General features: G+C 43.0%; 1 protein-coding gene and 1 non-coding gene across 2 annotated transcripts in view; one reads left to right on the top strand and one right to left on the bottom strand.

The window, feature by feature from the left end:
• Nucleotides 1-9,798, bottom strand: part of LOC126291992 (luciferin sulfotransferase-like) — a 99,206-nt gene extending 89,408 nt beyond the window's left edge. The window contains exon 1 of the mRNA XM_049985764.1: nt 9,738-9,798. The gene's annotated coding sequence lies outside the window, so the exon portion shown is untranslated. The remainder of the gene's footprint in view (nt 1-9,737) is intronic.
• Nucleotides 9,799-23,168: 13,370 nt separating this feature from the next.
• Trnat-ugu (transfer RNA threonine (anticodon UGU)) lies at nt 23,169-23,242 on the top strand. Its single transcript has one exon. It is a non-coding gene; the product is annotated as a tRNA-Thr (tRNA).
• The last annotated feature ends 452 nt before the right edge of the window (nt 23,243-23,694 follow it).

The raw sequence follows: 23,694 nt of genomic DNA, 5'->3' as shown, positions 1-23,694 counted from the left end.
TTAGATCTCGACCTACGCGAACAGCAATGTCGCGATACGATAAACCGCAATCGCAATAGGCTACAATTGGACCTTTATCATAGTCGGAAACGTGATCGCACGCATTTCTCCTCCTTACACGAGGCAACACAGCAACGTTTCACCAGGCAACGCCGGTCAACTGGTGTTTGTGTATGAGAAATCGGTTGGAAATTTTCCTCATGTCAGCACGTTGTAGGTTTCGTCACCGGCGCCAACATTGTGTGAATGGTCTGAAAAGCTAATCATTTGCATTTCACAGCATCTTCTTCCTGTTGGTTAAATTTCGCGTCTGTAGCACGTCATCTAATCTTCAGCATTGTCCTGTTGCACCACATTTCGAAAGCTTCTATTCTCCTCTTGTCAAAGCTATCAATCGCCCATGTTTCACGTGGCTACACTTCATACAAATCCTATCAGAAAACACTTCCTGACACTAAAATCTATACTCGATGTTAACAAATTTCTCTTCTTCAGAAATGTTTTCCTGGCCATAGCCAGTCTATAATTTATATCCTCTTTACTTCGACCATTATCAGTTATTTTGCAGCCCAAATAGCAAAACTCCTTTACCACTTTAAGTGTCTCATTTCCTAATCTAATTCCACTAGCATCACCTCATTTAATTTGACTACATTCAGTAATCCTTGTTTTGCTTTTGTTAATGTTCATTTTATATCCTCCTTTCAAGACACTGTCCATTCCGTTCATCTGCTCTTCCAAGTTGTTTGCTGTCTCTGACAGAATTACAATGTCATCGGCGAACCTCGAAGTTTTTATTTCTTCTCCATGGATTTTAACACTTTTGTTTCCTTTGCTGCTTGATCAATATACAGATTGAATAACATTGGGGAGAGGCTACAACCCTGCCTCACTCCCTTACCAACCACTGCTTCCCTTTCGTACCCCTCGTCGCTTCCTACATTTTATGCATTCCAGTGCACATTATCAAAATCTTTCTCTAAGTCTGTAAGTGATAGAAACGTGCTTTTGCCTTTCCTTAACCTGCGGAATCTGAACTGATCTTCCCCGAGGTCGGCTTCTACCAGTCTTTTTATTCGTCTGTAAAGAATTTGTGTTAGTATTTTGCAACCGTGACTTATTAAACTGATAGTTCGGTAATTTTCACACCACTCGTCACTTGCTTTCTTTGGGATTGGAGTTATAATATTCTTCGTGAAGTGTGAGCGCATTTTGACTGTCTCATACATCTTGCTCACGAGGTGCAAGAGTTTTGTCATGGCTGGCTCTCCCAAGGCTATCAGTAGTTCCAATGGAATGTTGTCTACTCCCTGGGCCTTGTTTCGACTCAGGTCTTTCAGTGCTCTGTCAAACTCTTCACGCAGTATCATATCTCCCATTTCATCTTCATCTACATCCTCTTCCATTTCCATAATACTGCCCTCAAGTACATCGACCTTGTATAGACCCTCTATATACTCCTTCCAAGTTTCTGCTTTCCCTTCTTGGCTTAGGACAGGTTTTCCATCTGAGCTCTTGATATTCATATAAGTGGTTCTCCTTTCTCCGAAGGTCTCTTTAATTTTCCTGTAGGCAGTATCTATCTTACCCCTAGTGAGATAAGCCTCTACATCCTTACATTTGTCCTCTAGCCATCCCTGCTTAGCTATTTTGCACGTCTTGTCGATCTCATTTTCGATACTTTTTTATTCCTTTTCGCCTGCTCCATTCAATGCATTTTCACATTTTGTCCTTTCATCATTTAAATTCAATATCTCTTCTGTTACCCAAGGACTTCTACTAGCCCTCGTCTTTGTATCTATTTGGTCCTCTGCTGCTTTCGCTATTTCGTCTCGCAAAACTACCCATTCTTCTTTTACTGCATTCATTTCCCGCCACTCTTGTCAATCGTTCCCTAATGCTCTCTGCTCTCTCTAAAACTTTCTACAAACTCTGGTTCTTTCAGTTTATTCAGGCCCCATCTCCTTAAATTCCCACCTTTTTGCAGTTTCTTCAGTTTTTATCTGCAGTTCATAACCAATACATTGTGGCCGAAGTCCACACTCCCCCTGGAAAAGTCTTACAATTTAAAACCTGCTTCCTAATTCTCTGTATTACAATTACATAATCTACCTGAAATATTCTAGTGTCTCCAGGCCTCTTCCACGTGTACAACCTTCTTTCATGATTCATGAACCAAGGCGGCCGCTGTGGCCGAGCGGTTCTAGGCGCTTCCGTCAGGAACCGCGCATTCGCTGCGGTCGCAGGTTCGAATCCTGCCTCGGGCATGGATGTGTGTGATGTCCTCAGGTTAGTTAGGTTTAAGTAGTTCTAAGTCTAGAGGAGTCATGACCTCAGATTGTAAGTCCCATGGTGTTTAGAGCCATTTGAACCATTTTTCTTAAACCAAGTGTTAGCTATGATTGAGTTATGCTCTGTGCAAAATTCTGCCAGGCGGCTTCCTCTTTCATGCCTTACCCCCAGTCCATATTCACCTACTACTTTTCCTTCTCTTCCTTTTCCTGCTATCGGAATCCAGTCCCCCATCACTATTAAATTCTCGTCTCCTTTAATTATCCGAATAATTTCTTTTATCGCATCACACGTTTCTTCAGTCTTTTCATCATCTGCAGATCTAGATGGCGTGTGAACTTGTGCTACAGTGGTAGGCGTCGGCTTCGGGTCCATGTTGGCTACAATAATGTGTTTACTATGCTGTTCGAAGTAACTTATCCGTGTTGCTATTTTTTTAATCGTTATTAAACCTATTCTTGCATTACCCTTACTTGATTTTATAATTTGTAATCACTAATTACCACTATATTTAACTTTAACCTATCCATTTCCCTTTTTAAGTTTTCTAACCCACCTGCCCGATTAAGGGATACAACATTCCACGCTCCGATCGATAGAATGCCAGTTCTGTGTCTCCTAATAATGACGTCCTCCTGAGTAGTCCCCGCTCGGAGATCCGAATGGGGGACTATTTTGCCTCCGGAATATTTTACCCAAGAGGACGCCATTATGATTTAGCCACACAATAAAGCTGCATGTCCTGGGGAAAAGTTATGGCTGTCGTTTGCCCTTGCTTTCAGCTGTTCGTTGTACCAGCACGGCTATGGTGTTGGGTTGATGTTACAAGGCCAGACCAGAGAAGTAATTAGCACATTTCACCAAAATGTAATAGGTTTTAGAGACACAGTTAGTGAATTGCTTACAATGTCATCTCTGGTGTTATTGGTATATCGCTGCACCACTTAAATAATTTGACAATTCAGAGGCTTCCTTTACGAGGACACAGATCAGCTGGCCGTTTTCCAAGGAATTCCTTGCGGAGTAGGGGAGTGGCCTTGTACGTAAAACACAGTATTCCATTTGAGTCCTTAGACGTATCACGGCACTGCACTGAACAGCTAGTTGCATGTTACGCAGGTGCGGTTGAATTTAGTGCAACTAAACTTCTAATTCAGAATGAGATTTTCACTCTGCAGCGGAGTGTGCGCTGATATGAAACTTCCTGGCAGATTAAAACTGTGTGCCCGACCGAGACTTTGCCCGCGAAAGGCAAAGGTCCCGAGTTCGAGTCTCGGTCGGGCACACAGTTTTAATCTGCCAGGAAGTTTCATATCAGCGCACACTCCGCTGCAGAGTGAAAATCTCATTCTGGAAACATCCCCCAGGCTGTGGCTAAGCCATGTCTCCGCAATATCCTTTCTTTCAGGAGTGCTAGTTCTGCAAGTTTCGCAGAAGAGCTTCTGTAAAGTTTGGAAGGTAGGAGACGGATACTGGCAGAAGTAAAGCTGTGAGTACCGCACGTGAGTCGTGCTTCGGTAGCTCAGTTGGTAGAGCACTTGCCCGCGAAAGGCAAAGGTCCCGAGTTCGAGTCTCGGTCGGGCACACAGTTTTAATCTGCCAGGAAGTTTCATATCAGCGCACACTCCGCTGCATAGTGAAAATTTCATTCTGGAAACATCCCCCAGGCTGTGGCTAAGCCATGTCTCCGCAATATCCTTTCTTTCAGGAGTGCTAGTTCTGCAAGTTTCGCAGAAGAGCTTCTGTAAAGTTTGGAAGGTAGGAGACGGATACTGGCAGAAGTAAAGCTGTGAGTAACGGACGTGAGTCGTGCTTCGGTAGCTCAGTTGGTAGAGCACTTGCCCGCGAAAGGCAAAGGTCCCGAGTTCGAGTCTCTGTCGGTCACACAGTTTTAATCTGCCAGGAAGTTTAAACTTCTAATTGTTGTTATTTATAGATCCCCCAACTCTGACTTCAGAACATTTCTTCTCAAGGCAGAGAGCGTTCTTGGTTCACTTTGTAGGAACTATCAAAAATTACTTGTGACTTCATATTAATTTTGTATATGATTGAGCAAGAAAAAGGATGTTGGTAGATCTCCTAAACTCATATGATCTGATGCAAACTGCGTTTTTTCCAACCAGGGTGCAGGGGATCGGTAGCATAGCATAGACAAGATTTTTATTCTTTCTTCATTACTAGATGGGCATTGTGTTAGTAAAAGGGAGAATCGCCTTTCAGACAATGATGCACAAATTTTAACACTTCGAGTTAGAGGAAGGGTTGATACACAGTCCTGGAATTGCAGACTAAACACATATCTCATGATCTTCGAAAGCTGCTTTCCATTAGAACTAAAGGTTCCATTAGAACGTTCCATTAGAACGTTCTAAACAGGGTACTAGCAGTAAAAGGCAGCCTGGATTGCTGACTAGTGGGATAAGTATATCACGTACAATAAAGTGGGAAATTGTGTCGAAATGTCAGAAGTAGTCACAATCGAGCTACATTAACCCACTACAAACAGAAGCAGTGGTTGGGAAAGGAGTGAGACAGGGCTGTAGCCTCTCCCCAATGTTATTCAATCTGTATATTGAGCAAGCAGTAAAGGAAACAAAAGAAAAATTTGGAGTAGGTATTAAAATTCATGGAGACGAAGTAAAAACTTTGAGGTTCGCCGATGACATTGTAATTCTGTCAGAGACGGCAAAGGATTTGGAAGAGCAGCTGAACGGAATGGACAGTGTCTTGAAAGGAGGATATAAGATGAACATTAACAAAAGCAAAACGAGGATAATGGAATGTAGTCAAATTAAATCGGGTGATGCTGAGGGAATTAGATTAGGAAATGAGACACTTAAAGTAGTAAAGGAGTTTTGCTATTTAGGAAGTAAAATAACTGATGATGGTCGAAGTAGAGAGGATATAAAATGTAGACTGGCAATGGCAAGGAAAGCGTTTCTGAAGAAGAGAAATTTGTTAACATCGAATATAGATTTATGTATCAGGAAGTCGTTTCTGAAAGTATTTGTTTGGAGTGTAGCCATGTATGGAAGTGAAACATGGACGATAACTAGTTTGGACAAGAAGAGAATAGAAGCTTTCGAAATATGGTGCTACAGAAGAATACTGAAGATAAGGTGGATAGATCACGTAACTAATGAGGAGGTATTGAATAGGATTGGGGAGAAGAGAAGTTTGTGGCACAACTTGACTAGAAGAAGGGATCGGTTGGTAGGACATGTTTTGAGGCATCAAGGGATCACAAATTTAGCATTGGAGGGCAGCGTGGAGGGTAAAAATCGTAGAGGGAGACCGAGAGATGAGTACACTAAGCAGATTCAGAAGGATGTAGGTTGCAGTAGGTACTGGGAGATGAAGCAGCTTGCACAGGATAGAGTAGCATGGAGAGCTGCATCAAACCAGTCTCAGGACTGAAGACAACAACAACAACAAACAGTATTGTAAGGTGCTTAAAAGTGTTATTAGGAAGGAAAAGATAATGTAAACAGAACAGCTAATTCACATGATAAAATTAAAACCGTAAAGTCAGTTGTGAAGGAAGTGTCTGCTCAGCAGCGCAATGTCGTCGATATAAAATCAGTTCGTAGTAAAAATATTTCTGTTACTGATAAATCAGATATATGTACAGTATTTAAACAATCATTTTCTGAGCATTGCTGGTCAATTAAATAAAAACGTAACTTCTACAGAGAATCATATAACTGTCTTGGCTAATGTCTTTCCCTGATCGATGTCTGAAACACTCCTCTCTGATACCGAAAAGAGGGAGATCGAGTCAATAATGAAATCACTGAAGACTGAGGAGTCTAATGGTTATTATGGAGTGCCTAGCAGAATATTAAAGTGCTGTGCTTCTCATGGTTCCCCTGTATTTAGCCATATCTGTAATTTTTTTCTTTAAGAATGGTCAGTTTCCTGAACTACTAAAGTATTCGGTGTAAAGCAGTTTTATAAAAAGGGAGAAAGGGGGAATGTAGACAATTTTAGACCTATTTCTAAGCCATCAGTATTTGCTAAAGTTATTGAAAAGGCTGTGTATATAAGGATAACTGATCATTTTATTTAACATAATTTGCTATCAAATGTACAGTTCGGCTTTACAACTGATTTAACAACTGAAAATGCTATATTCTCTTTCCTCTGTGAGGTACTGGATGGGTTAAAGAAAATGTTTCGAGCGATAGGTATCTTTTTTTATTTAACTAAGGCGTTTGATTACGTTGATCACAACATATTGCTCCAGAAGTGCGACCGTTACAGAATACGGGGAGTAGCTCACAATTGGTTCACCTCTTACTTTATCAACAGACGGCAAAAGATCATTATGCACAGTGTTGAGAATGGCTGTGATGTGGGGGTGTGAGTGGGCACAGTCAAATGGGGGGAGGGGGGGTGGGTGCCAGAGGGATCCTTGTTGAGGCCACTCCCGTTCCTTATTCATATAAATGATATGGCCTCTGGTATTACAGGTGGAGTTCAGTCTGCAGAACGCAGCAGATCCAGCTCAGCCAGAAGGGCTTTTCTGGCAAACAAGAGCGAGGGAGTTGCTCTCCAGGAACACACTTCTTTTTATCAAAGTTTGGTGAAAATTGGTCAAAGCATAATTTTAGGTCCACCATATTGGATTAGCGACTATGAATTTTGAAAATCTAGCTACAGATTTGAGTTCAGTGACATCAAAAACAAGTGACAATATGTAGTTGTTAGGCAAATTAAACTAAAAAGCACTCCGTCTTCAGGCCACAAGTGGCCCATCGGGACCATCCGACCGCCGTGTCATCCTCAGCTGAGGATGCGGATAGGAGCGGCATGTGGTCAGCACACCGCTCTCCCTGTGGTTATGATGGTTTTCTGTGACCGGAGCCGCTACTATTCGGTCGAGTAGCGCCTCAATTGGCATCACGAGGCTGAGCACACCCAGAAAATGGCAACAGCGCATGGCGGCTTGGATGGTCACCCATCCAAGTGTAGGCCACGCGCGACAGCGCTTAACTTCGGTGATCTCACGGGAACTGGTGTATCCACTGCGGCAAGGCCGTTGCCCAAATTAAACTAATAATACATATAAAAGTTTTCCTTGAACTCTAAACAGGTTATCCTCGATAAATGATAATTCAAAACTTCGTGCAGCATAAAATAAAAACAGCTCAATCTATTAATTACTACCTTTAACCCCCGAAAAGTAAACACTCTACTTGGGAGCTTACACCTACAATAGGCCTATATGAACTTTATGAATATTAACTATTTTTGTTAAACCCATAAAGAGTGAACAAAATCCCCAAAAACCAAACTCAAAGTTCGTGTTAGACCGCTCGGCTAGCCGGGCGGGCTTTACAAGTGGTACAAGCTCTTCCACTATGGCCGAGAAGATGCCAATGACGAACCTCGTTTTGGACGCCCCACACATCAACAACAGACGATAAATTCGGAGCTGTGAGGCAAATTGTCGAATTACCGTAATAGAAGTTGCTGAGGATGTTGGCTGGCATAACGGTCAGCTCCTGTCATGCAATTTTTTCGGATATTTTGGGAACTACACATGAGTCAGCTAAGTTTGTTCCAAAATTTCTCAATTTTGATCAGTTGAACCATCTCTTGAGCATCGCTCAGGAGCTCTTGAATAAAAGCAATGATGATCCTGATTTGCTCAAAAGGGTCATAAGTGGTGACAAAACATTGGTTTACGGTTACGACGTCGAAAAAGCCCAATCGTCCCAATGAAAGCATCCCGGAGAGCCAATACCGAACATAACACGCCAAGTTCGATCAAAACTGAAAGTTTTGCTCACTCTGTTTTTCAATTACCCTCGCATAGTGCATGATGAATTTTTGCCTCACGGACGTACGGTCAACAAGGTATATTACCTTGACGGATGCACCGTTTTTAAGAAGCAATACGCAGAAAACATACGTAATTTTGAGAAAACAATTCATGGCTTTTGCATCACAACACTGCACCTGCTCATCCATCGTTGCTTGTGAGAGATTTTTCGGCCAAAAGCAACATGACAATCATGCCTCTGCCACCATATTCACCGGATTTGCCCCCTGCGACTTTTTACTGTTCCCAATACTGAAGAGGCCTGTGAAAAGACGAAGATTTTCAAAAACTGAGCAAATACACTACTGGCCATTAAAGTTGCTACAGCAAGTAGAAATACAGATGATAAACGGGTATTCATTACACAAATATATCATACTAGAACTGATATGTGATTACATTTTCACGCAATTAGGGTGCATACATCCTGAGAGATCAGTACCCAGAACAACCACCTTTGGCCGTAATAACGGCCTTGATACTCCTGTGCATTGAGTCAAACAGAATTTGGATGGCGTGCACAGGTACAGCTGCCCATGCAGCTTCAACACGATACCACAGTTCATGAAGAGTAGTGAATGGCGTATTGTGATGAGCCAGTTGCTCGGCCACCATTGACCAGACGTTTTCAATTGGGGAGAGATCTGGAGAATGTTTTGGCCAGGGCAGCAGTCGAACATTTTCTGTATCCAGAAAGGCCCGTACAGGACCTGCAACATGCGGTCGTGCATTATCCTGCTGAAATGTAGGGTTTCGCAGGGATCGAATGAAGGGTAGAGCCACGGGTCGTACCACATCTGAAATGTAACGTCCACTGTTCAAAGTACCGTTAATGCGAACAAGAGGTGACCGAGACGTGTAACCAGTGGCACCCCATACCACCACGCTGGGTGATAACCCCAGTAAGGCGATGATGAATACACGCTTCCAATGTGCGTTCACCGCGATGTCGCCAAACACGGAAGCGACCATCATGATGCTGTAAACAGAACCTGGATTCGCAATCGCGATAGGCTACAATCCGACCTTTATCGAAGTCGGAAACGAGATGGTTCGCATTTCTCCTCCTTACACGAGAGGGAACTCACACCATGAATCCTGCACGGCGGTGTATGAGAAATCAGTTGGAAACTTTTCTCATGTAGCACCTTGTAGGTGTCGCCACCGGCGCCAATCTTGTGTAAAAAGCTAACCATTTGCGTATCACAGTATTTTCTTCCTGTCAGTTAAATTTCGCGTCTGTAGCACGTCATATTCGTGGTGTAGCAATTTTAATGGCCAGTAATGTAAAAACTGCATCGCTGGAAGTACTCAGGGATATATCAAAAAGTGCTTATGAGAAGTGCTTCGTGCATTGGATGAAGCGTGGCCCAAGTATATGATATATGACGGGGATTACTTTGAAGGGGACAACATGAATATCGAGGAATAAATAAACATTTTTTTGATAAAATATGAAGTCACCTTACTTTTTGAACACACCTCGTAGAGGTGTAACTGCTAGAGAAGGAACTATTTCTCTGTAAGCAGCTGATATTAATGTAAATGAATTGCACAGACTAGGACGGGCTACACACAGTGCTTCGCGATTCTGCACGAAATCTGCGTTTCTACTTACGGTGCTGCTGTATTTGTTGTGTCTGTTGCACTGCACCAGAACTTGAAGTGTAATCGAGCCAGCCTCACACAGCACTGGCCTTGCCTTCTCGTCGCTTGAATGGAATTCCTGATAACACTGGCAAACAATGGTACGTGTACGCGAACTTCACGACTCCCCGACGTCGTTTCGCGTAAACAGGTAGTTGTGATAAAACGTGATTGCCGCATGACTGGTCGAAATACGTTCATAGTACTACACTTACCATGATTCCGCAAGACAGTACACAGCGATTTTGTACTTTATTTATGCAATTTCAGCATTTCTGAGCAGCCATAAAATCTTGAATGTATGAGTAATGGAATATAAACTGTTTTCCTTTGCAGCAGCAGTAAACGACCCTCGGAGTGACTTCCGGTACGTCATAAATTTTTCGTTTACCGTTTGGGCATGTTCTGAACTTTATTTTGACTTCCTTGTGGAAATCTTCTTTACTCATGTTTCACCAAAGTTAGTCTCATATACACCGAAGAGCCAAAGAAACTGGTACACCTACCTAACATCGTGTAGGGCCCCTGCGAGCACGCAGAAGTGCCGCAACACGACGTGGTATGGACTCGACTAATGTCTGAAGTAGAGCTGGAGACAACTGACACCATGAATCTAGCACGGGTGTCCATAAACCTGTAAGAGTACGAGGGGGTGGATCTGAACAGCACGTTGCAAGCCATCCCAGACATGCTCGATAACAGAATGAAATTTTCACTCTACAGCGGAGTGTGCGCTGATATGAAACTTCCTGTCAGATTAAAACTGTGTGCCAGACCGAGACTCGAACTCGGGACCTATGCCTTTCGCGGGCAAGTGCTCTACCAACTGAGCTACCGAAGCACGACTCACGCCCCGTCCTCATAGCTTTAATTCCGCCAGTACCTCGTCTCCAACCTTCCAAAATCCGCAGAAGCTCTCCTGCGAAACTTGCAGAACTATAGTTCAATTCTTTTATCTTGGCGTTTCGCGCACGCCCACCCAGACGCGGGAGATTGCTGCGTTGCCAGCTGCATTCGCCAAGAGAAGCAGCGCCATAGTATAATTCGCAAACTTAGGTTTAGGGGGGAGCGCGCAGTTTATTAAGTAAAGCCACCACGGCCGCATTAACCCTTTCGCTGCTACAGAGACGTGCTCCCCGCATTGGTCGCTGTGCTCGATTTTATCACTGCACTGCTCGCCTGTGCAGACACATGGTGTTTCGACTGTTTTGACACACTTTATCATACGATTTCACAAAAACTATTTGGCCCAAAAAATTTGATTTTTACACATATTCTTGACCGATACCTTCCCCCCATAAATGACTTAATTTTGTTTCGATGTTCAACGCAGTTATTGTGCAGCATTAGATGTAGTAAATCATTGCATGAAATTTTGGTGAGTTGGCACAGGTAAAAGTCTATAGGGTATACTATCCGTATGGTCGATTTTAATTGCCACTAGAAATTTAAAAAAATTACATTCAAACGAATAAAATTCATGAAGCAAGACACTTCGATATCGTTTTTAAATAAGGAAAATATTAAGCACTGAACAAGATTTGAACTCGGAACCTTTCACTTAGCAGCTATACACTTTAATCATTACACTAAAACAGCTCGTCATTCATTAAAACTCCGAGAGGACTTTAAAATGTCACGCAAAATACCGACAAACACTGTTGGTATGGCTATGAATTACTCACGTTTAGTCGAAGTACAATAGGAAGTAAACAATTACCGCTGTTCTTTATTGCGAAAAAGCGGTTAGTGAGAATGATACAAACACCTTTCCTTACTCTCGCCTGAGTTAGGAGGCTTATTGCTAACTTGGTTTAATTAATTAATAGAATATGAAGCAATTGGTATAAAGAATGCTTTATCCAAACTTTCTACAAAAGAAAGTCTGCTATCAAGACACTGCTTTTGTTCAATTACTTTATTTATCACTGAACGTTTCTAAAACTGAAAACACTCGTACGTGCTCTGCACTGCAGTCGTGCTCTGGCAACGTCGTTCTCTGTTCATTGGCTGACTGTGCTTTGTGACGTCAGATGCGCAGAACGAACCTAAACTCGGCCGGCGTCGTAAATGACGCGCACTTCGACACGCAACCGATACTGTTGCTGTTAGTACGGTAATTGCGTTAGAACAGTAATTTTTGTAAGCTATGATAGGTTTATTAGACGATAAACAGCAACACTTTAGTCATCGCAGTATATCTCACTATACACTTTGTAATATTTCTGGCTTATTCAGCCATCATATTAGGCTCCAGGAAGCTATTCCCAGGGCAGTGGAGATGCAAGAAGCATAGAGATGACGCAATGTGGGATGAGGTACCGGTGACAGATGTTAGATTCGGTACCATTCCCGTGAGAAAGACCGCCTGCATGATGCTGCTGCTCTGTGATTGGCTGCTGTGTTCGCCGGTAGGGCGCCAAAACGTTAAACTTTAGTTGCCATTATTAATCAAACCTGTCATCCACATTACTTCATTTTTTTAAATAAACATCTCTCACCAGCCAGCTATCAGTCATTTCAAAATTATTAAAATCAAAGTATTACTAAAACAAAAGACAGACGATATTACTGCCGCTGCACTTCGGTGGCGCTCGGGTCACGCCTTGCTGGCTTGGCGCGCGAAGTGTCTAGGGCAGTCCGGCTCTCCAGTTCTGACCGTTCCAGTAGACAGACATGTTGTCTGTGGCAGGATGTATTTCATGTTATTTTAGCCAGATATAGTGACTGTGAAAAGATATGTTCAATACGTTGTGATCGAGAATAGTTTCTCGTGTCTATATCAATAAAAATGCGAGTGGCATCCCAAATGAGTTATAGTTTATTCGTAGCAGCTATTCCTTGCGAAGTTAATTTCAGTCTCAAGAAAAAGAATCCACTACCTGCGTGCTGTTTTCTGCGCTGGGGACATCATCATCATGAAGACAACAGGTTAGTGAAGTTTACAAGAACTTACGTCTCCCACACAGGGCAGTGGAAACAATTAGGCACCTCAGGTGTACTGCATGCACAGAACAAATGTGCTCAGTGACACGTCATCTGTAGTAATGCAGAGGAGGTAAAGAAGTATGAAAATGTTAACACTATCTCACTTTTATTCCTTTTTTCTTGCCGTAACTTCACATTCTACATAACCACGGTAAACACTTCAAAATTTACTAAAGTGCACTCGTTGTTCGTATTAGTGTAGAAAGAATCATCTGCTCAGATCGCTATTCAAATGGGAACTGCCCGATTCTTCCGCGTGGCACTAGTTAAATAGTTTCAGCACCGTTCTACTCGAAAAGTCTGGTATTTTCTCAAATGATGGCGGTAGATCCAGACAGTCGATACAGGGTACGCAACATGCAACGCCATTTGTGAGAAGACCTTGACAATATAAACTTGTTGACATAAATAAAACTATCTGAGGTTGCCTTTATATGTTGCGCTAACAGATGGCGTTACCTCAATACTTGAACAAAGGTCATAACAGTGTTTTCCAAAATCGGGATAAAATTGGGTCTTGTGGAGATGTCGAGAGAAGAAGGTTCACAAGGGTAACGATCACGATATGTCGGGACAGATGACATCCCTAGGTGAGCCACCTCCAGGCTCACTCTGTAAGGTACCTGCACTCTCTAATGTACAAAAACTTTTGTGACACATGTACCTAATGATCCGTAGTTAATGGAAATAAAGCATCAATTCCGAAGCGCAGCGTTGAACAGAAAATGCAGCTAGTTATTGCCCAATCATTACCGCATGGGTAACAACGATTGATATACCAGGTGATCAAAAAGACAGTATAAATTTGAAAACTGAATAAATCACGGAATAATGTAGATAGAGAGCTACAAATTGACACACATGCTTGGAATAACATGGGGTTTTATTAGAACCAAAAAAATATAAAAGTTCAAAAAGTGTCGGATAGATGGCGCTTCATCTGATCAGAAAAGCATAACAAAGTAAGACAAAGCAAAGATGATGTTCTTTTCAGGAAGTGCTCAATATATCCACCATCATTCCTCAACAATAGCTGTAGTCGAGGAATAATCTTGTGAACAGCACTGTAAAGCATGTCCGGAGTTATTGTGAGGCATTGGCGTCAGATGTCTTTCAGCATCCCTAGAGATGTCGGTCGGTCACGATACACTTGCGACTTCAGGTAACCCCAAAGCCAATAATCGCACGGACTGATGTCTGGGGACCTGGGAGGCCAAGCATGACTAAAGTGGCGGCTGAGCACGCGATCATTACCAAACGACGTGCGCAAAAGATCTTTCACGTGTCTCGCAACATGGGGTGGAGCGCCATCCTAATAAAACCCCACGTCATTCCAAGCATGTGTGTCAATCTTTACCTCTCTATCTATATTATTCCGTGGTTTATTAAGTTTTCAAATTTATACTGACTTTTTGATCACCCGGTACATACATAGTGAGGAAAAGGTCTGGATACACCCCTACTAAAATAGAACAATGTGAGGAATCATAATGGTGTCTGTAGGCGGGGGCGCAACTTATAGGAGCGATGGGACAGCGGCGGCCATCTTTAAGTCCGCTATCTTGGATTTGGGTTACGCATTTCAAATTGGAAGGGGGTCATGTGGCTCGTCATTTTGAACCGCCTCCTCCTCGGGAATACACTCGTGGAATCTGTTTTAAGATATCTCCATTTGAGTAGAAGTACGGCCTGCTAAAGTCTGAAATTGCATGAAGGTGACCAATTCTGTTTATTGTTGCAGGTGATCCACAATGCACCCTGCTCCGGAGCATGGCGTACTCCTCTTGACGTAGTAGGTGCAGCCGTACTGCGAGTAGCCATGCTACAACTGGCGGTTAGAAGCCCATTTGTTGTGCCGATGAACTGCTTCCAGCCAGGCAGAGGCTGCTTCCTGCTCCATAGCTGATACACGCGTGTGGGACACTGTTAAAAAATGCCGATAAATAAGTTGCTCTTGATGTTTGTCACAAAATTACAGAAAAATATTGGAGTTAAAATTTTCTGAGGAACTGTATTTGATACAGTTGAGGTGCAAATGCACATTAGCTGCATAGCGGAACTGCCAGTGTAGCATTTAATTTTTTTTTTTTTTTGTTGGATCTGAAATTTAAAAACCTTTCTCAACCTGGTCTGATTTAGCTCCACTGATCAGGATAGTAAAAAACATGCGTATATTAAGGGAATTTTCATTCACAAAGCAGGCTTATCACATTCACACAGTTCAATACTGTTCTATCCTGATTAAATTGAGCTTAACGTACACTCCACAGGGCAGTGAAGCAATTTCGAAGTCTCGGTGCGACGAAAATTGTCAGTCGATCTCCTGGAAACATTTGTAATAATTATTAACTTTCTAACATTCTGCGTGGTTCTGTTTGTTCTATATCGTGTCTCCCTACCACTTTCGCGCAACGACGCTCTGAGCGTGTTTTTTAGGGAATTGACTAATTTGAACCTGGGTCCTGTTGCTGGTAAGGAGACGCCAGACCACACATGGCATGTAGAGTTCAGAAGAGTTCAGTGAGACTAGCGATGATATAACCAAATACTTAATGATTTCAGCGTCAGCTCCACTGTACTTCCTGTAAAAGAATCTTAATACTAACTAAATTTAGTGGAAGGGGTTCAAGGCTTTCCTGTTTTCAGTTAGCTGGTAAAATAACGTAGAAAAAGCAATTAAGTTTACCATTGGAAATTTTATTCTACTCACAAAACATTGTTTATAAATTGCACTATCGATAAAAGGAAATGTTTTAATACAGGATGGTAAAAACCAACTGCGTTCAACAAAAATGTGAACGAATATTCCCTGAATGGTTTTCCAAGTTCTACAATGGATGGAAGGATGACCTATGCCATATCTCCATCTATAATCTAGGTTTAAATTAAGTTTCACAAGAGAGAAAACTATCAAAATGGTTTACAGTGACCCTCAATTATGTTTAATTACTTATCTAACTTGTCGTAAATTACAGTGGCTGATGTGGCTTCTCAATAACTATATATAACTGAAAAATCATCGCGTTTCACATTTTTACTTCAAGTGGCAAATGAGAACACCATGAGCTTTAATTGACAATCGACACTAGTATTACACAAAAAAGGGGGTGTAACAGATGAGACTTCGGCAGTTCTGAATGAAGCTTTATGCGCTGTTATGCGGCATCGCGTGCGTTCATTACCTTGTCGGTGTTCCTCAGGGGGTAGCGGGCAGCACAGCTCCGCTCACCTCGCTGTCTCAGAAGCAACTCTCTCCTAACTTCTTCTTACTACAATTTACCGAAGTTGGTTAAAAAAAAACTATCTGGCTGTGTTTTCATCTGACCAATCAGGGTCTCAATGTTAACCTTAAGCTCCGCCTACAAAAATTCTGTCTATCCAATGAGAAACGTTATACTTTTCGTGGTGGGGCAATGTTTTAAAGGTTGCAACGTAACAGAGACGCGAAAAAGTCTCACGCTAAAACTTGCAGCTGGTGTGGTCCTTTTAGTGTTATCGTAAGATCTATACTGTTCTTCTGGAGGGCTCTAACTTTTAACATGGGCTGGGGGTGGTCCTAGCGGTTAGCTGGCGACATGGGTGTCCCTCCCTTATCGTAGGGCCTTCAGCTTAACACGGTTCTGCTCTCAGATTCTGTTTTCGTTTCTCCCCTCGGAACTGTGTCTGTCTCACGGTGGGAAGGTATGACGTGCATTTAGGCATTCTTGTGTTAGTCTGTGGTATTCCATTTGCGCACTCGTTACTCGTATTACTTCGGTTAATTTAATGTCATGATTTATTCGGACCTATGTGACATACTACTGGATTTGCTTATCATGTCAGGGTTTTCATGGAAGGTGTTGGATTTGCCTGACACCTTACAACTTTCGGTGATCACATGGGGAAGACCGGAGAACTGCTGGTAACACCGTGTTAGCTCATTTATTGAAAGTAATAAACTGGATATCTTGAGCGTACAAAACGGCAGGTTCGTCCAGTGTAAATCAGACGTTCTCCACTGATCCCGTGCAACACAGCGTAGTAATCAGACACTGTCAATAGTAATCAGTTAAATAATACGCGAACACACTTACTTTAGTTTAGTTCATGTATTAAATTCCTTCTCATACAGAATCTCATCAAGATGGCGACTAACTCAACAATACATACATATACATCATCGTTCTTTCACGGCTAATCGGCTAGACCTCCATCATTCTCTTCATAAGAGAAAACGTAGATAGCAGAGAAGCTATACCATGGAGTAAATGCACGCTCCAAGGAATACTAGGGCTTGAAAGTACTTTGCATTGATAATTATCGTATATTAAATTTTAGGAATCGGTAAGATAAGAAGAGTTATTTCGAGATATGTACTGAGTTATATAATTTATAAAATTTCTGAAAATATCGCAGAGAGACCGCTGCAAGAGACATTACAAGCAGATATAGAATCTGGTGCAGTTCATGAATCGCTGGTTCAAGTCTCGTTTTTCGTTCTATTTGAAATACGTTCACATCGTAATTGTAAAATTCATCATCATTTTTCATTTATAATGTTTGTCTTCTTGTTTGTAATTTCATATTGTACATAGACTTCCTGTCTTCATTTTCAACATAAATTCTTTAATATCGATATTTTTCGAAAGATTATTACACTCCTGGCCATTAAAACTGCTACACCATGAAGATGACGTGCTACAGAGGCGAAATTTTTACCGATAGGAGGAAGATGCTGTGATATGCAAATGACTAGGTTTTCAGAGCATTCACAAGGTTGGCGCCGCTGGCGACACCTACAACGTGCTGACATGAGGAAAGTCTCCAACCGATTTCTCATACACAAACATCAGTTGACCGGCGTTGCCTGGTGAAACGTTGTTGTGATGCCTCGTGTAACGAGGAGAAATGCATACCATCATGCAGCCACGTCTCAATCCCTGAGTCAACAGATGGGGGCGTTTGCAAGACGACAACCATCTGCACGGACAGTTCGACGACGTTTGCAGCAGCATGGACTATCAGCTCGGAGACCATGGCTGCGGTTACCCTTGACGCTGCATCACAGACAGGAGCGCCTGCGATGGTGTACTCAACGACGAACCTAGGTTCACGAATGGCAAAACGTATTTTTTTTTCGCATGAATCCAGGTTCTGTTTACAGCATCATGATGGTCGCATCCGTGTTTGGCGACATCGTGGTGAACGCACATTGGAAGCGTGTATTCATCGTCATACTGGCGTATCACCCAGCGTGATGGTATGGGGTGCTATTGGTTACACATCTCGGTCACCTCTTGTTCGCATTGACGGCACTTTGAACAGTGGGCGTTACATTTCAGATGTGTTTCGATCCTTGGCTCTACCCTCATTCGATCCCTACGAAACCCTACATTTCAGCAGGATAATGCACGACCACACGTTGCAGGTCCTGTACGGGCTTTTCTGGATACAGAAAATGTTCGACTGCTGCCCTGGCCAAAACATTCTCCAGATCTCGCACCAATTGAAAACGTCTGGTCAATGGTGGCCGAGAAACTGGCTCGTCACAATACGCCAGTCACTACTCCTGATGAACTGTGGTATCGTGTTGAAGCTGCGTGGGCATCTGTACCTGAACACACCATCCAAGCTCTGTTTGACTCAATGCCCAGGCGTATCAAGACCGTTATTTCGGCCAGAGCTGGTTTTTCCGGGTACTTATTTCTCACGATCTATGCATCCAAACTAATTGAAAATGTAATCACGTTTCAGTTCTAGTATAATATATTTGTTCAATTGATACCCGTTTATCATCTGCATTTCTTCTTGGATGTTGTTGTGGTCTTCAGCCCTGAGACTGGTTTGATGCACCTCTCCATGCCACTGTATCCTGTGCAAGCTTCGTCATCTCCCAGTACCTACTGCAACCTACATCCTTCTCAATCTGTTTAGTGTATTCATCTCTTGGTCTCCCTCTACAATTTTTACCCTCCACGCTGCCCTCCAATACTAAATTGGTGATCCCTTGATGCCTCAAAACATGTTCTATCAACCACTTCTTCTAGTCAAGATGTGTCACAAACTCCTCCGCAATTCTATTCAATACCTCCTCGTTAGTTATGTGATCTGCGCATCTAATCTTCAGCATTCTTCTGTAGCACCACATTTCGAAAACTTCTATTCTCTTCTTGTCCAAACTATTTATCGTCCATGCCTCACTTCCATATATGACTACACTCCATACAAATACTTCCTGACACTTAAATCTATACCCGATGTTAACAAATTTCTCTTCTTCAGAAACGCTTTACTACTTGGCCAGTAGTGTAATAAAGCTTGCTTAAATTAAGCAAATATAACACTTTAATGTTAAGTCAAAAATGAAAAACCAGATTCTCTTTATTCGAACCTTGTCCATTGTTTTATACCACAGATGTAGCCTCATACGTAACAGTGTGATATGTCACGGAATGCAATCATTTTCTCTGCGTCGAGCACACCATACAAATGCCGCATCTTTATCTTTTCCACTGTACCACTACAATGTGAACCCAACAAAGTACGGATTGTCTCGGGAAATAAAAAGACTATTAAGCTGCCAGACGTACTGTAACTAAACCAGGCAGCTTTCTCACACGTCACTGCCCAACGGTGGCAGGATATAGAACGGCACGTCATAAAAGGAGAAAATGCGCCGCCTGGGTGACTTCGTGGATTCTGTTGTTGACCGACTCGTTATCAGCGTAGCAGATGGCAGTTCCAGAACTGAAATGTACTTCTGGAAATCGGATAAGAAAGGAGCTAAGAGATTACCAGACGATTGAACTGTAATTTATAGCTTCAGTGGCGTCAGTATCAGCAATATGGCGAAACCCCCTGCAGTATGTATTTGCATCACACGCAGTTCGCTCTTAAAAATTACCCTGTGTTTGAGTCAGGAATTTTTATTACTCTTGTTTGTAATTGGAATACTGCGTTGCGTGAGAACGAGAGCATTTTATGATTTACGTCTGTTCACCTAACAAACATGTAATAGCGGTGTTTTACCGAATATTAATTCATTCGCTTTAAAAATTATATAACATTGGAAGCTATATTGTTCGTATGATTTTCTTGTTTTACGTCTGAACTGCAACTGCTCACATCATTGCTGATTAGTTGCACCAGCTGGCTGGTCAGTGCGGCGTTAAAGCTGTTGTCCTGCATTATCGCTCAGTCTACAGGGTGAAAAGTATTTAAACCGACAAACTCTGGGAGGTTGTAGGGGACATCAAAACAAATATTTTCCCCTAATGTCATTTTTTCCTATGAGGATTACTTAAACAGCTGGAGGCCGTATTACGATCTTCAGTTGTTAGAGGGCGTATTACGCTTCAGTTGTAGGCAACTGCTGTCCACCAGTGTGGTAGTGCATTGTCTCTGTTTACTAATGGAGGATGTACCTGGAGTGAGTACACTGATATAGTTGGTGCGTACTACGTAGCGCACCACAACGGACGAGCTGCACAGCGGGTTTATCAACAACAATATCCTAATCGCCGTATCCCGCATCATACGACCTTTGCTGCAGTGTACCAACGTCTGCGTGAGACGGCGTTATTTAGCAGATTACCTGGACAGGGGCGCCGTCGCACGGTAAAAACGCTGCAATTTGAGGAAGCTGTCTTGCAGCATGTAGAGCTGGATGCTTCAATCAGCACTCGTGCAATTACACGTAACATGATGACGAATCATACGAATGTAAGAACAGTCCTTCGAGAGCAAGTGTTACGTCCATTTCACTTACAGCGTGTCCACAACCTGGAACCAGTTGATTATCCACCCAGAGCACAGTTTTCGCAGTGGTACCTGGATCAGTGTGAAATGCATCCTACATTTCCATCCTCTGTGTTATTCACCGATGAAGCAACGTTCGGGCTTGATGGAGTCTTCAACATGTACAATTCGCATGTTTGGAGTGAGGATAACCCACATGCCACAGTTAATAGCTCTTATCAAGTGCGGTTCTTCGTTAATGTGAGGGTCGGTGTTGTTGGGCCGTATCTGCTACCTAGGCCATTAAATGACGCACTATTACAATTTTCTCGCCAGAGCATTGCCAGAATTGCTGGTAGACGTCCCGCTCGCTACAAGACAACGCATGTGGTTCCAACATGACGGGGCGCCGGCACATTTCAGTCGTCGTGTGCGTCGATTCCTGGACCGACGGTTCCCAGAAACGTGGATTGGCAGAGGTGGTCCTGTACCATGGCCTGCTCGATCCCGAGATATGTCCCTTCTGGACTTTTTTCTGCGGGGAGAGATGCGCAACCTTGTTTTCGCAACTCCTGTTGCATCAGAAGAGGCTCTGGTTGCCCGGATAGTAGGTGCAGCAGGAACAATTCAGGATACTCCTGGGGTTTCTGCCCGTGTTAGATAGAACATGATCCGACGGTGTACCCTTTGTTTACATGTCAATGGAGGCATTTTCGAACATCTACTGTAACTGAAATTGGGTTGTGTTAATGTGTTGCCTCTTGGTCATAAAAAAAATTGAAAAGTGTTTGTTGGTGTCATTAATTTGCCGCCAGAGAAATCTTCCTCTACCGGTTTAAATACTCCTAATAGGAAAAAATTGATATTAGGGGAAAATATTTGTTTTGATGACCCCTACAACCTCCCAGACTTTTTCAGTTTAAATACTTTTCATCCTGTATGTGCGTGTAACACAGCAGAAGACGTATCCTTACGATCGAACTTGACTGTAACGCACACAGCTTGGCTTCCGGTTCACGTGGAACGAAATCCAATGAAACTCAAGCAAACGCCGAAGAACACACGGTCTAATGTTATTCTTAGGATGAATGATAATTAATCGAAACCCTCAGCTGCCGACAGGTGTTGTTAATATACCTCGATGGGGACAGCTGAAAGTGTGTGCCCCGACCGGGACTCGAACCCGAGATCTCTGCTTACATGGCAGACGCTCTACCCTTCTGAGCCACCAAGGACACAGGTGAATAGCGCGACTGCAGAGACTTATCCCTTGCACGTTTCCCGTGACACCTACATTCCCAACTGTTCACAATCTACGTATGTAATGTACCTAGGTATATCAACATCATTTATCGGCTGCTGAGGGCTTCAATTAATTATCATTTATTCTATAGAAGCTGCACGGTCATCAACGGTATTTGTTCTTTCGAGAGCAGTTACTATCTTCATATAGAGTTAAAGGCTACCCGGCCATTGACCTTCGTCTGTGAGAATGCGCACAGGTTGCCCGAACTCTTACGAGAATCGTCACCTTCGTTGGCGCGAGTCATGAGTGGATGGGCAAATATCTATTAGGTACATTAGTTCCCCACAGTCGTTTAATGAACAAAGTAAGAGCATAAGGACTCTCAGACCAATTGTGTGACTGGATTGAAGAGCTCCTAGATAACAGAACGCAACATGTCATTCTCAATGGAGAGAAGGCTTCCGAAGTAAGAGTGATTTCAGGTGTGCCGCAGGGGAGTGTCGTAGGACCGTTGCTATTTACAAATTACATAGATGACCTTATGAACAACATCGGAAGTTCACTGAGGCTTTTTGCTGATAATGCTGTAGTATATAGAGAAGTTGTAACAATGGAAAATTGTACTGAAATGCAGAAGGATCTGCAACGAATTGACACATGGTGCAGGGAATGGCAATTGAATCTCAATGTAGAAAAGTGCAATGTGCTGTGACTACATAGCAAGAAAGATCCTTTATCATTTAGCTACAATATAGCAGGTCAGCAACTGGAAGCAGTTAATTCCATAAATTATCTGGGAGTACGCATTAGGAGTGATTTAAAATGGAATGACCATATAAAATTAACAGTCGGTAAAGCAGATGCCAGACTGAGATTCATTGGAAGAACCCTAAGGAAATGCAATCCGAAAACAAAGGAAGTAGATTACAGTACATTTGATCGTGTACTGTTTGAATACTGCTTACCGGTGTGGGATCCGTACCAGATACGGATGATAGAAGAGATAGAGAAGATCCAACGGAGAGCAGCACGCTTCGTTACAGGATCATTTAGTAATCGCGAAACCGTTACGGAGATGATAGATAAACTTCAGCGGAAGACTCTGCAGGAGAGACGCTCAGTAGCTCGTTAGGGGCTTTTGTTGAAGTTTAGAGAACATACCTTCAGCGAGCAGTCAAGCAGTATATTGCTCCTTCCTACGTATATCTCGCGAAGAGACCATGAGGATAAAATCAGAGAGATTGGAGCCCTCAATACGAGACTGGAATAGAAGAGAGAACCGATAGAAGTACTCAAAGCACCCTCCGCCATACACCGTCAGCTGGCTTGCGGAGCATGAATGTAAATATAGATGCAGATACATTCCATATGTAGACTGTGGGCAGTTGGGAATGTGGGTCTCACGGGGAACGTGCAAGCGATAAGTCCCTGCAGTCGCGCTATTCATCTGTGTCCTCGGTGGGTCAGATGGATAGAGCGTCTGCCCTGTAAGCAGGAGGTCCCGGGTTCGAGTCCCGGTCGGGGCACACACTTTCAGCTGTCCCCATCGAAGTATATCAAAAACGCAGGTCGGCAGCTGAGGGTTTCAATTAATAACCATTTATTCTAGAGAAGCTGCACGGTCATCAGCGGTATCTGTTCTTTCGAGGACAGTCACTATCTTCATATATCTCAGGATGAACACACTATAGCAATGCGTAAACGGCCCTACTGCAACAGGCATGTCGATGCTTTGCTTATGGCTTCTTCAATAATTGCTACGGCTGACTGCTATTTTTTGCGCTACCCAACAGCAGAAAAACAGTGACGGCGCTACATTGTAACCGCCGGGAGGGCAACCAGCTGCCCGAGGCTCGGGACCACCCCTCTATTGGTTTCAGTCAGGCCTGCAGAAGAAATTCATGGGAGCGATAGCGACAGGCCAGCGCTATACTCCGCCCGGGACACATTTTGGTTTATTTCGGTGGCGCTCGATTCG

This window comes from Schistocerca gregaria, chromosome 9 (assembly GCF_023897955.1).
Source record: "Schistocerca gregaria isolate iqSchGreg1 chromosome 9, iqSchGreg1.2, whole genome shotgun sequence".
Taxonomy (NCBI): Eukaryota; Metazoa; Arthropoda; class Insecta; order Orthoptera; family Acrididae; genus Schistocerca; species Schistocerca gregaria.
Note: the sequence above shows the minus strand (reverse complement) of the source record. Positions and strands in the feature narration are given on the sequence as shown.